Source organism: Capricornis sumatraensis, chromosome 1 (assembly GCF_032405125.1).
Source record: "Capricornis sumatraensis isolate serow.1 chromosome 1, serow.2, whole genome shotgun sequence".
Lineage (NCBI taxonomy): Eukaryota > Metazoa > Chordata > Mammalia > Artiodactyla > Bovidae > Capricornis > Capricornis sumatraensis.
In genome coordinates, this window is record NC_091069.1 from 11,406,303 (window position 1) to 11,419,034 (window position 12,732).

A 12,732-nucleotide genomic window follows, 5' to 3' on the forward strand; every position below is an offset into this window, starting at 1 on the left:
TCCCTACCTTGCCTTCCTCGCAGGAACTTGCAGGATCAAGTGGGAAAGTGGAGTTGTAATATGACCAGTACCAGTATGGTTTTTATGAAAATAGTTTTCTTACTCCAGATGTTGACTGGAGAAAGAAATGAACAAATACTTCACCAAAGAGGAAGTACAAAGTGAAAAATATAAGGGGAAAAATAGTCCTCAGGTTATTCCTTTTATTCAAGGAAATGAAAACAGAAGCAACATTAAGGTATCATTTTAGGATACCAGTTTCATAAAAACCTTTAAAAAGTGATAATATACTTTGTGGGCTCACAGAAGTAAAATCAATACATCCAGATATTGTGACATAATATAAAATAGCATAATCCTCTTGGAAATCAATAGAGTTTTAAGAGGAGAAATAAGGAGTAATATTTGTAACTGTTCAATTGTTCAGTCGTGTCCAGCTCTTTGCGACCCCATGGACTGCAGCACGCCAGGCTTCCCTGTCCTTCACTGTCTCCCGGAGTGAGACATGCTCAGACTCATGTCTGTTCAGTCGGTGATGTCATCCAACCATCTCATCCTCTGTCACCCTCTTCTCCTCCCACCCTCAACCTATCCCAGCATCAGTGAAAATGAATGTGGCTCCGTCGTGTCTGACTCTTTGCTACCCTGTGGACTATACAGTCCATGGAATTCTCCAGGCCAGAATACTGGAGTGGGTACCTGTTCCCTTCTCCAGGGGATCTTCCCAACCCACAGATCGAACCCAGGTCTTGCGCCTTGCAGGCACATTCTTTACCACGTGAGCCACCAGGGAAGTCCATCTCAGCATCAGGATCTTATCCAGTTAGTGGACTTTTCGCATCAGGTGGCCCAAGTTTTGGAGCTTCAGCTTCAGCATCAGTCCTTCCAATGAGTATTCAGGGTTGATTTCCTTTAGGATTGCCTGGTTTGATCTCCTTGCTGTCCAAGGGACTAAAAAATTAACTTTTTTGATTCAAAAAATATTAACATCTTTGATTTAAGTAATTCTACTGTGTGGGACTTATGTTTGGGAGGCACCCAACTAAATGAACATGAAAATGTTCATCACAGCATTATATATAATATTGAAAACATTGGAAGCTTCCTATGCCCAACAAATACATTATGGCTTATCCCCTTGAAAAATACTGTTAAACCATTAACAATGAGAATTAGGGGACTTCCTTGGTGGTCCAGGGGTTAAGACTCCACCCTTCCACTGAAGGGGGCATGGGTAATATCCGTGGTTGGGGAACAAAGATTCTGCATGCCATGTGGCACAGCCAAAATGTAAAAAAAAAAAAAGAGAGAGAGAGAGACAGAGAGAAAATTGCAAAAACAACATAGTGATAAAGAAGCTGCAAATGACCTAACGGTAAAAGAAACAAAGCAGGAGGCAAAAAATAAATGTGATATGGTAACTAAACACAACTCTGTGTAGACTGTGACAGATACTATTGATGACCAGCACAGTACTTTTTTCCCACTGTCCTCCTTTATTCTCAGAATATTTACTTTCTCAGCTTTCCTTGAGCTGTGAGTAGCCATGTTACCAATAAGATCTAAACCAAAGCCTCCTGGACGAATTCAGGGAAGTATCTTTCTTTACTGATAAATGGGATTGTCACAGCTATCACCATCCCTTCCTTCTGTCCTCATTCTGCATTGAATTTAGACAAGATGCCTGGCGCTGCAACAGCCTTATGCAACAGTGGACCATGAGGCAGCAAGCTTGTTAAAAGGCAACCTATCGAGGATGATGGAGCATCAAGATTGAAAGAGCCTGGGTCCATCATATCACTTTGCTGTCTCCTGACCTGGAACGCACCTGCAGCCAGTCTTTGGTATACAAGGAAAATAAACCCCCATATTATTGAAAGCATTGTTACTGTTAGCTGCTGCTGAGAGTGTTCTAACTGATAAATGGGCAAAGAGTCAAAAGTATAGTGGATAATGTACAAGATTTGAAGTTGGACAGACTGGGGTTCTGATCCTATTCTTCCCACTATGTTATTGTGTGACTTCAGGCAAGCCGTTTCCCCTATGGACCTCAGTTTCCTCAGCTAATGACACCCACCTGTTGGGCTTTTTCAAGGATGGAATGACATGACAGATTTGGAAATGCTTAGTTAACAGGACGGAGAAGGCAATGGCACCCCACTCCAGTACTCTTGCCTGGAAAATCCCATGGATGGAGGAGCCTGGTGGGCTGCAGTCCATGGGGTCGCGAAGAATTGGACACGACTGAGCGACTTCACTTTCACTTCTCACTTTCATGCACTGGAGAAGGAAATGGCAACCCACTCCAGTGTTCTTGCCTGGAGAATCCCAGGGACGGCGGAGCCTGGTGGGCTGCCGCCTATGGGGTCGCATAGAGTCGGACACGACTGAAGCGACTTAGCAGCAGCAGCAGCAGCAGCAGCAGTTAACAGGAAAGTCGCATTCAGGTTTAGTCTCAACAAACTGAAAGCTAGAGGGAAAACAAAAGGAAAGGAGCCGGTGTGGCCAGTGTGTTAGAAGAGGGGAACTGGTTGTGGAATTTTTTCTCTTTTTCTTTTCTTTTTGTCCGAGTATTCTTCAAGGCTGCTCTGGCTCTCTCTCCTCCGGGCTGTGACCCCAGCTTGGCATGGAAGGCCCTGCACCCAAGGCAGAGGGCTGTTTCTTGGTCTTGTGTGGAGGCAGCAGTAGATGGAGCTCGTGGCTCACGGCAGAGCCGGCCGGGGTGTGGGACTCCTCACCTGGCCCCGGCAGGCGGACCGGCGCCGGGGAGGCTGGGCATTAGCGGCTGTGACTCAAATAATCAGGGAAGGACAGCTGCTTCCTTGTCAGCAACCAAGAGGGAAATAAAGCTCACGTCCCCTCCAGCGAAAACCTGCTCTCCGAGTCCCCCGGCTCCTGCCACCAACTGCTCGATGTCTGTGTGCCAATCCAATTTGAATGCCTGCGAGTCACCCCAGAGAGGACTCATTTTAACTTCATCAAGCGCAGAGAAAAACGCCAGGCTGGAGGATGTGGGAGGGGAGGCCTCGCTGCCTGGGGGCCTGGCAGGGGATGGGATCCTGGGGCGGCTGCCCCTCCAGTGTGGGACTTCGGGCCCCTGGCTCCTAACCTGGTTCAGACAAGGCTCAGTGAGCACCCAGTGTGGCTTCCCCGGAGTTGGGAGAACACCCTTTAGCTCAGCTCAGGAAGTCCTTCCTGATGTCCTCAGCCTCTCCTATCCCCTCTTCTCTCAGAAACCCTCCTCTGGCTGTCCCAGGCTCTCCATGAAGGCCCAGACTCGTGTCCTCTCACATCTCCCCTGACTTTGCATTTACCCTGCCTTCTCTTTGTTTTCCTGCCTGGTGGATGTCTACAAATTCTAGAAAGTTCCTAGTCATGCTTTAAGACTCAGGGTTGCTGGCTGCTCCCCCCCACCCCCCACCCCGCCCCAGGCGGAGTGAGATGCTCTCTCTGGGTCCCTGCAGGATTTTGTATGTCCCTCTGTTTTCAGAGGGGACTGGGTAGGGTGTCCCTCGCTTCCTTCTTCTATCCCTCTTTCCTTCTGTGTTTCCAACAAATGCGCTGAGCCCTCCTCTCCACCAGGCCCTGTGCGGGGTGCCCCACACAGGGGTGAACCCCAGCCAGTCTCTGTAGCACAAGGACAGGTGAGTCTCTGGCCACGGACTCTGCAGCAACACCGCTGCCCAGTAACAGCCACCTACAGATGACAAAGGGAAGAGCCACATTTGTGTATGTTTCTTTTCCTTTAAAAAACGACTCTCATTGCTGATTTTTCGCTGCGTCTTCGAAGCTCTCCAAGGGCTCCTTCTAGTTGCAGCATGTGGGCTTCCCACTGCGGGGCTTCTCCTGCAGCAAAGTACAGGGTCTAGAGCCCAGGGCCAGTAATTGTGGCGCACTGGCTTAGCCGCCCCACAGCATGTAGAGTCCTCCCAGATCGGGGACGGAAACTGCGTCCCCTGTGCCGGCAGGTGGATTCTTAGCTGCTGGACTACAAGCAAGTCCTAGGTATGTTTCCTTTTTTCCTTCTTTGTTTCTTAATCAAGGACTGTTTCTGACACAAGAGACGTTTCTGACCCCTACTCCGATTACGAGAGACTTACATTTATAGTTTATTCATTGAATCTTTTTATGAGCATGTAGTGCTTTAATAATCAAAATGACAATAAATTTTTCAATGATAAAAAGGGAATAATAATAACGATCATTTGAAAATTAGTGTTGGCCTTTTTGCTGGGCTTCATCTCTAAGGCCTGCCTCCCCAGGAGGTCATTTAGTTTGCCTGCACCCTTAGGAGAGAGCACGATGTCCTGGGCAACCAGAGCCAGGGACAAAGAACTGGGACCACAGGATACTGCCACCTGCTCGTCCCCCACCAGGGCAGCTGTGGTGGTGGGTGTTGGGCCCCCGGCCCATCTGTGACGCCCGCGTCTGTCCCTGGGTTTCAGGGTCAGGACTCTGGGATGGTGGCGGTTGTTTATTTTGCATGTTTGGTAATTTGGACAAATCTGACAGTTGAATTGTTCCTTAGGCCACAGTAGACTATCCTGGCACCAAGGAGGCTGTGCCAGCATGTCCGGGCTAAGGCTCTGGCTGGGTATGTTGGGAGCTGTTGTGGTGGGCCTTTTGGAGGAAGGTGGGTGGATGAGGTGAGAGGAAGAAGATGGAAGTTTAGGTGTGTATAGAGCTGGGAGGCAGGGAGTGAAGACAGGCCTGGAGATGGAAACTGGGGAGTTAGCATGAGGCCCAGAGAGGTGAAGGGACTCCCTGGAGGGCACACAGCAGGAATGACTGAGGTGGGCTTTGACCTTCATTCTGACTAACAGTCACACGTCTCCCGCAAGTAACTAGCAGTGCTAACCTGAGACATGCTTTCCGGGATTGACCTTGGAGCGCTCTACACTTCTATCCTCTCAACCCCACACACTGGCCTCTAGATGAACTTTCTTGAGAGAGATCAGGCCAACCCCAGTGCAGGCCAACTCCTGCACCCGAGAGGACAGATAGGGAAGCCTCTTCTGTTAATTCTGAAATACTGAGAGTAGGGTAGAGAGTGTCCAGCTTGGGAGTCAGGCAAACTAGGGTTCACCGTACACTGGCTGTAGTGGACACTTGTCACTTCCTAGAGGTCCAGCACACCCACTTCTTTTGGGGAATGCCCCTCTGCCCACCATTCCTGTGATTCCCCTCCAGCTGTCTCTCCTCAAAAGCAAATAAGCAACATAAGCACACCAAGAATGGGCCTGGGACATGGGTTGGCCATTCCTCTAGTCGTGTGTGACCCTTGCTGTGCCATTCAGAGCTCACTAGATGCCTTGTGAGTGAGAAGAGCAGGGGTCCTGACTCTGGAGTTTTAGAGTTGGAAAGATATAAACCTGGAACTGCTGTGGTCACATATCATGGGGTTAAGTTTGGCTGCATATAAGAAAAAATTCCAAATAAAAGTGGCTTAAACATGCAATTATTTGGGGGGGGGTTTGCATGTAAAAAAAGACTTATGGTGGTCAGTTCAGGGCTCATATGACAAGTACTGACGTCCAGCCTCACCCCATGGCCCAAAATAGCTGCCAGAGCTCCAGCCATTACACCCATATTTTAGGCAACAGGAAGGCAGAAAGGGGAGAAGAGCAAAAGAGATGTTTCTTCCAGCTGAGTCAGCTTGCCCTCCCTTAGGCAGCCTTTCCAGGATGACTATAGAATATTTCTATTTGTGTATCACTGGTTGCAAAGGGGTTTGAAAAAGCTCATTTATCACCTGGGTGCTTTGCTGCTTCAAATATTTAAAACTGGGCTTCTGTCTCTGTCACAGGCTATTTTTCTGTTCTATCCATATGAAGTGAGAGGGAATGAAGTCAGTTGAGAGCAAAGCACTCATGAGATAGGAGATAGAGTGAGGGAGAATGGGGTGGGGGATGGAAGGAGAAAGAAAAAGAGTGGGAGACAGGAAGAGATGCAAGGACAGAGAGGCAGGGTGAGATGAGGGCCTCACCAAATCCCCTAGGCAGAAGGGTGGCTGAAGCCAGCCTCATCCCTCAACCTCCAGGTTGCGTGGATCAGCAAGCACTTCCTTTTCTCCAGCCAGGATGAATTCGGTTTCTGTCACTTGTAACTGGAAGAGGGTGCTGAACTTGGACATGGATTTGCCTTCGTTGAGCCTTGATTTTTCCTTCCAGGAAGTGAGGATCCTATTGCCCACCAGGTGGCGCTGTGACAAGGACTAATTGTGATGATACCTGCCCGGCTCCAGGTAGGGAGCTCAGCCTGGTGGCCTGAAGGCCCTGCTCTTCGTCCAGTTATTTCCTCCTGTCCAGCTCCAGGGATTGTGCTCCGCGATTGCTGGGGGTTTACATGGAACCGACTCCACGTCTGACCCGGGGGGCTGGCTAGACTCGGCAGTTTTGCAAACACCTGAGTGTGTGTGTGTGTGAGTTGCTTAGTCATGTCCTGTGTGTGTGTGTGTGTGTGTGAGTTGCTTAGTCATGTCCCAACTCTTTGACACCATGGACTGTAGCCTGTCAGACTCCTCTGTCCATGGAATTCTCCAGGCAAGAATACTGGAATGGGTTGCCATTTCCTTCTCCAGGGGATCTTCCTGACCCAGGGATCGAACCTGGGTCTCCTGCATTACAGGCAGATTCTCTACCATCTGAGCTACAGGAAGTCACCTGAGTAGTGGGATGGAAACTGCAGACGCCCCCAAATGAAGAGATGAATGGAGGGAGAGCTGGAGAAATTCCTGGAACAGAAAAAACAGCTGCCACCTTGTCATAAGGGGCTGTGTCCATGGGCACAAGCAGAGGAGCTTAGACCCCTGACCTAAGTGGGTCTGAAACCTGGGGTGGGAATTCCTTCTTGCTCTGGGGAGGTCAATCTTTTGTTCTATTAAAGTCTTCACCTGGTTGTATGAGGTCCACCCATATGACAGAGGGTAATCAGATTTTCTTTTCCTGCCTTCCCTTTTGGGTGGCATACAGGATCTTAGTTCTTTAACCAGGGAGTGATCCTGTGCTCTCTGCAGTGGAAGGGTGGAGTCTTAATCACTGGACCACCAGGGAAGTTCCTGCTTTACTCAAAGTCCACCAATTTAAATGTTAATCTTATCCGAAAACATCTTTACACAGAATAATGTTTAACCAAACTTCTGGGCACGGTGGCTCAGCCAAGCTGACACATAAAATCAATATCAAATAGTGCTTAGGTTAGTATTTTGTTGAATAACCAAGAATGAAAGTCAGGAGAGGGGACATCTTTATAATTCTCCCTACCACATGTGGGCATGTAGCCCAGGTTACCAGGATACCCCAGTCAGGGTAGCCATGCTCCTGGCCAAGGCTAGTCACCCTAGGATGGGCACACGAGACAGGTGGCCCACTGGGTCTTCTACTAGAATTTCTGCGAAATTTTCCTGTGCTCTTCTAACTGGGACAGCCAAGCCAGAGGAGTGGTGGTCCTCTGCCACATTTTAGAGAAAAATCAAGCGAAAGCAAAGCCAGCCCAGAAGAGAGCAAATCCAAGATCAAGACAGAGTTCTGGAGACCATCTTTAGGCCATCTTTTATGCGGTGGCTCAGACAGTAGAGGAAAAAATTAAGTTCAAGTGTTAGTTGCTCAGTCGTGTCTGACTCTTTGCGACCCCATGGATGGTAGCCTGCCAGGCTCCTCTGTCCATGGAATCTCCAGGAAGAATACTGGAATGGGTTGTCATTCCCTTCTCCAGGGCATCTTCGTGTACTGGAATCCAGCCAGCCCTGAACAATTTTGCTAAAAACCAGTTTTCCAAAAGCCAGTTCCATTTAAAATTATTAAGTCACTTAAGAAGTAAGCAATTTGCCAAATGAATCAAAGTATCTATTAAAAATTATTTCTTTTAACTAGGCAAGTCCACGAGCTCTGTTGCCAAGAGCTACTCACTCTTAGAAAATCAGTACCTGGTAACCCGTTGGGCCCTAGAAGAGACTGATGACTGTACCACATCAAGTAGCCTGAGATTTAAGCTGTCCCTTGTGAACTGTGTTTTTTTTTTTAATTTTAATTTTTACTTTATTTTGCTTTACAATACTGTATTGGTTTTGCCATAGATTGACATGAATCAGCCACGGGTGTACATGAGTTCCCAATCCTGAACCCCCCTCCCCCCTCCCACCCCATATCATTGAACTGGTGTTTTCTGATCCTCCAAGTCATCAGAACAGTGCGCCCAGCAGCACTTCATCCTATGGTAAAAACACTACATTGGAGTTTGAGTCCAGCGAGGCCTAGAGGACAGAATTTACATGATTCTGCAGCCTCGATGTCATCGAGGTCCACTGCAGACGTCGCTCCCTCGACTCGCACCCCAGGCCTCAACTCGAGCCTGCTGAAAGTGAAAGTGAAAATGTTAGTCACTTCACTTTACAGTCTTTGCGATCCCATGGACTGTAGCCCGTCAGGCTCTTCTGTCCATGAAATTCTCCAGGCAAGAATCCTGGAGTGAGTTGCCATTTTCTTCTCCAGGGGATCTTCCCTGCCCAGGGATCAAACCTGGGTTTCACGCATTGTGGGCAGATGCTTTACTGTGTGAGCCACCAGTGAAGTGTCTGAGCCTGCTGCTTCCCTCTTATAAGGGTCCCTGTGATCACTCTGGGCCCACCTGGATAATCCAGGATAATCTTCTCATTTCAAGATCCTTAACTTGAATGGTATCTGCAAAGTCCCTTTTACCATGTAAGGTAACATCTTCACAGGTTGCAGGGACTGGGCCATCAGCATGTTAGGGGGTGGGCATTATTCAGCCTACGGCGCCTACCAATGATGTGGACATTCACCCATTGATTCCTTTCCTCCATGCAATGACTTGGTGATCGATCAGCTGGAACCTGCCTTACTTAGGACGGGGGCAGACACATGAGGGTCACTCTGGCCTTATTTCTCTCTGGCTACAGAATGCAGTAAATCAGTCTGCTTCTGAGCCAGCGGCACTCACAGAGCACAGCATCTGCTATGTGCCTGGAGCTTCACTGGCTTTTTGCTCACCCACAGGGTGGGCTTTTCTCTCCTTGATGGGCATGGAAGGCTCAGAGAGGCTGTGTGGCTTGCTCAAGGTCACACAGCATGGAAGTGGCAGATTGGACCTGAGGTCCGGGGTACTCCAGATCCCGACCCTTACCCCTCAATAAAGCCATAGACAGGCCTCAAGGATGGCGGCTTCTCCTCATGTCTGCATTCTTTTTCCTTGGCCCCCAGATTTCAAGTTCAAGCTCAGTTCCCTCCAAGTTCAGCAGGAGTCGGCTGGTGGCTGTTGGGAACAGAAGACATTAGGCTTCCTGTGCTGGGGGCCCCCGGCCCCCGAACTGCTGTCACCTTTTAATAGATTTCTTGGGGAACGAGTAATTTGTTGCTGGTTCGGGCTCGGTGTTCAGCAGGAAGCCCCTGCAGGCCTGGAAGGTCAGTATGAAGCGACTCAAAGGCGAAGCTGGAGGAGGATGCGGGTCAGTGCCGGCCGCCGAGCTCAGCCGTGCTGCCAATTACCGCCCGGCCTGCTTCCTGCCGTGGACGCGCCCAGGGCCAGGGCTTTGAACCCTAGCAGGGAGGCCCGCTTCCAGTAAACAACCCAGGGCAGTGGGCAGATTGACAGCAGAAATGCAGGGGGCCGGCTGGCCACTGGTGCTGCTCACCACTCCTGCGGGCAGATGGACAGGACCGCAGACCCCTGGGGGGTCCCCACAGTCGGGGGACTGGGGGCCATCAGCTTGTCTGAGCCTCACTCTGAGTACACAGCCTCCTGCCACGTCCAGTGGGGTTTCTCAGCCATCATTTCTGGGCCATGGAAGATGCTTTTTTTCTGGGTCGGGGGATGAGCCTGATCTGGGTCCCTTTCTCGATCACCAGCCTGGGAGCAGGGGTTTGGGGAAAGAGCCCACAGAGGGTCACCAGTGTCCTGACTTTTTTCTCTCTCCAAAAGCCTTGGAAATATTTGGGGGCAATGGTGGCGCTGCCAGGCTTTCCACCACCACTTTATTTGGCAGTTAAAGGACATGTGCTTGGTGCAGGATTTCGTTTGTGTGAAGCTGTGGAATTTTAAGATATTAGCAAGTGATTGCCTTTATGAGGGACTGACTGGAGGAAGCATGAGGGATCTTTCTGGGGTTGGTGGGAATGTTGTGTATCTTGGTTGGGTGCTGATTACACATTTGTCAAAACCCATCCAACTGTGTCCTTCAAAGCTGTCCATTTTACTGTATGCAAATTATACCTCAATGAGAGAAGATAAAGGGTAAGAAAGGGGATGCAGAGGCCTGGAGAACTGGGGACAGACAAGACAGACAGACAGACAGACAGACAGACAGACAGACAGACACACACACACACTTTTCCCTTCTAAAATCAGGACATTTATTCCCTTCCTTTTCCTTTCCTTGGTGCAGTTGCAAAAGAACACACAGGTTTTGTTCATCTTTGTACTGTGACTGATAGATACCCTTCCCCATGAAAGGACTACATGGGTGGGATGTGGAATGAGATACCTGAGTGGGCTGGTGTCTTGTTCCTAAGCTCACGGCACCTGGCTTTGGGTCCCCAGAGTGGGGCCATTAATTAATTAAAGCCCCAGCAGCTGTTGCTCTGAGAGAAAGAACCCTGCAAGTCCACCCAGCCCCTGATGCTCCCCTTGCTGCCCCCTGACCTCCTTCGAGTTGCCCGTGGATCCAGAGGTAAGTGGCTGTTTCTGTGGCTGAGAGGGCTGCTTGGACCCAGCAAGCTCTCCATTCCACACCTGGAATATATCATCATGCCAGAACGCCAAGGAGATCTCAAAGTGGTGGGGAGCTCATTTGAAAAGACTCCAAGGGCTACATTTGGGACAACTGGAGATCAAAATGATTAATAACAAGAATGGATCATAGTGCATAAAATTGAAAAAAAAAATCCTTGAATTAAAAAAAAAAAAGACCCAGAGAAATCAGGGTAAGGGAAAGCTCTTTCTTAGAAGAGTGCCAACTGAGGAAGAGTGATGGAAACAGAAAATGAAATCTTATAATCACACACTTTTCCCTTCTAAAATCAGGACATTTATTCCCTTTCTTTTCCTTTCCTTGGTGCAGTTGCAAAAGAACACACAGGTTTTGTAAAAATGGATTTGGGTAGAAATCAATGAGTGCCATTTCCATTGGGTTAAAGACCGTTGGCAATAGGCTATGCACTCAATCTTAAAGCATCACCTGTAAATTACTTTTTAATTATAAAGAGGAAAATTAGCTTTACACATGGAGAAACCTGATGGACCCCACCTTACCCAAATGATTAAACTTACTACCAATTTTGGGGCAAGCCAATATCAATGCCCCCTGAGTGGTGCCTGGAGAAAAGACACATCACTTATGAGGACCTCCTGTCAAAAATGCTTACCTGCCAAAGTCACTGGACATGTCCACGTTGAAGAAAATTCTTTTGAACTAGCCTGGCCTTTTTATGAACAACAAAAAGCAAGCCTGGAGACTGTTCCAGATTGAAGGAGGTTAAAGAGTCACAGAGATTGAATTCAGCGGAGCTCCCTGATTGGATCCTGATCACAAAAATCATGATATCAGAGAAACTGCATGTAGACAGGATATTAGGGTATAAGCCTGAACAGATACTGCATTTCTGGAATGTGACAATGGTATCGTGGTTTTGTAGGGAATGCCCTGCTTATTAGGAAGCTGGGCTGGGACAGTTGATGGGATCCTGGATCATAAAAATCATCATAGAGGTTTTATTGGGATAATTGCTGGTGTTTGAAAGTGAACTGAATATTAGATAGTAATACTAAATCCTTATAGTGGTATTGTGTTTGGGTAGGAGAATGTCCTTGTTTTCAGTAGATTTGTCCTGTAGCATTTAGGATAGAGCATTGTGTGATTTTCAATTTGATTCAGCAGGGAGAGAAAGTTGAGAGAGAATGGTTCATTGTACTACTCTTGCAACTTTCTGAAGGCTTGAAAAAACTTCAAAATAAAAAAGTTGAGAAAAAGTAATGCATAGGGAGAGAGAATTGGAGGGAAAAAAGGCAGAGGCTCAAAGAGTAAAATAAGAATGACTTGAGGACTTCCTTGGTGGTCCAGTGGTGAAGTTTCTATTCTTCCACTGCAGGAGTCACGGGTTCAATCCCTAGCCGGGGAAGTTCTGTGTACTTCAGCCAAAAATAAATAAATAAGTAAAATAGTATTCTCTAAAAAAATAAAAAAAGAATGACTTGATATACCATCAGCAAGGTATTATGACTGTTTGTAATATGATTTTTTACATACATAATGTACATCCACATACATTATAAAGTTGGAGCCATATATATTCTGCCCCATTTTTCATTCTTTCTCCTGTGTCATTAAACATACATTGAAAACATAATTTTTAATGGCTTTTTGTATTCCATCATAAATTATTTAGCCATTCACCTGTTGTTTGACATTAAAGTGGTTTCTAGATTTTTATTATGATAATCTATTATAATATCCAATGTTTGTAATCCATTAGTCAACATACAGCCAATGTATATAATACATTATCCAATATAGATCCAATATATAATCCACTATAACACCCAACGTGGACTATCATAAATAATGTCACAATGCACAGCTTCACACGCCTATCTTTGAGGAAAGAGTCGTAGAGGCAATTTCTGAGTTAAATGTTCCGAACTTTTTTAAGGATCTTGAACTATTTTTTTAAAGGTAGACAGGATATTAGATAATAATCCTGAACCCATATCACATTTCCG

At 47.4% G+C, this 12,732-nt stretch overlaps 1 non-coding gene across 1 annotated transcript; it reads right to left on the minus strand.

Moving 5' to 3' along the window:
- Positions 1 to 6,584: 6,584 nt before the first annotated feature.
- On the minus strand, positions 6,585 to 6,658 carry TRNAY-GUA (transfer RNA tyrosine (anticodon GUA)). Its single transcript has one exon. It is a non-coding gene; the product is annotated as a tRNA-Tyr (tRNA).
- Positions 6,659 to 12,732: the final 6,074 nt, after the last annotated feature.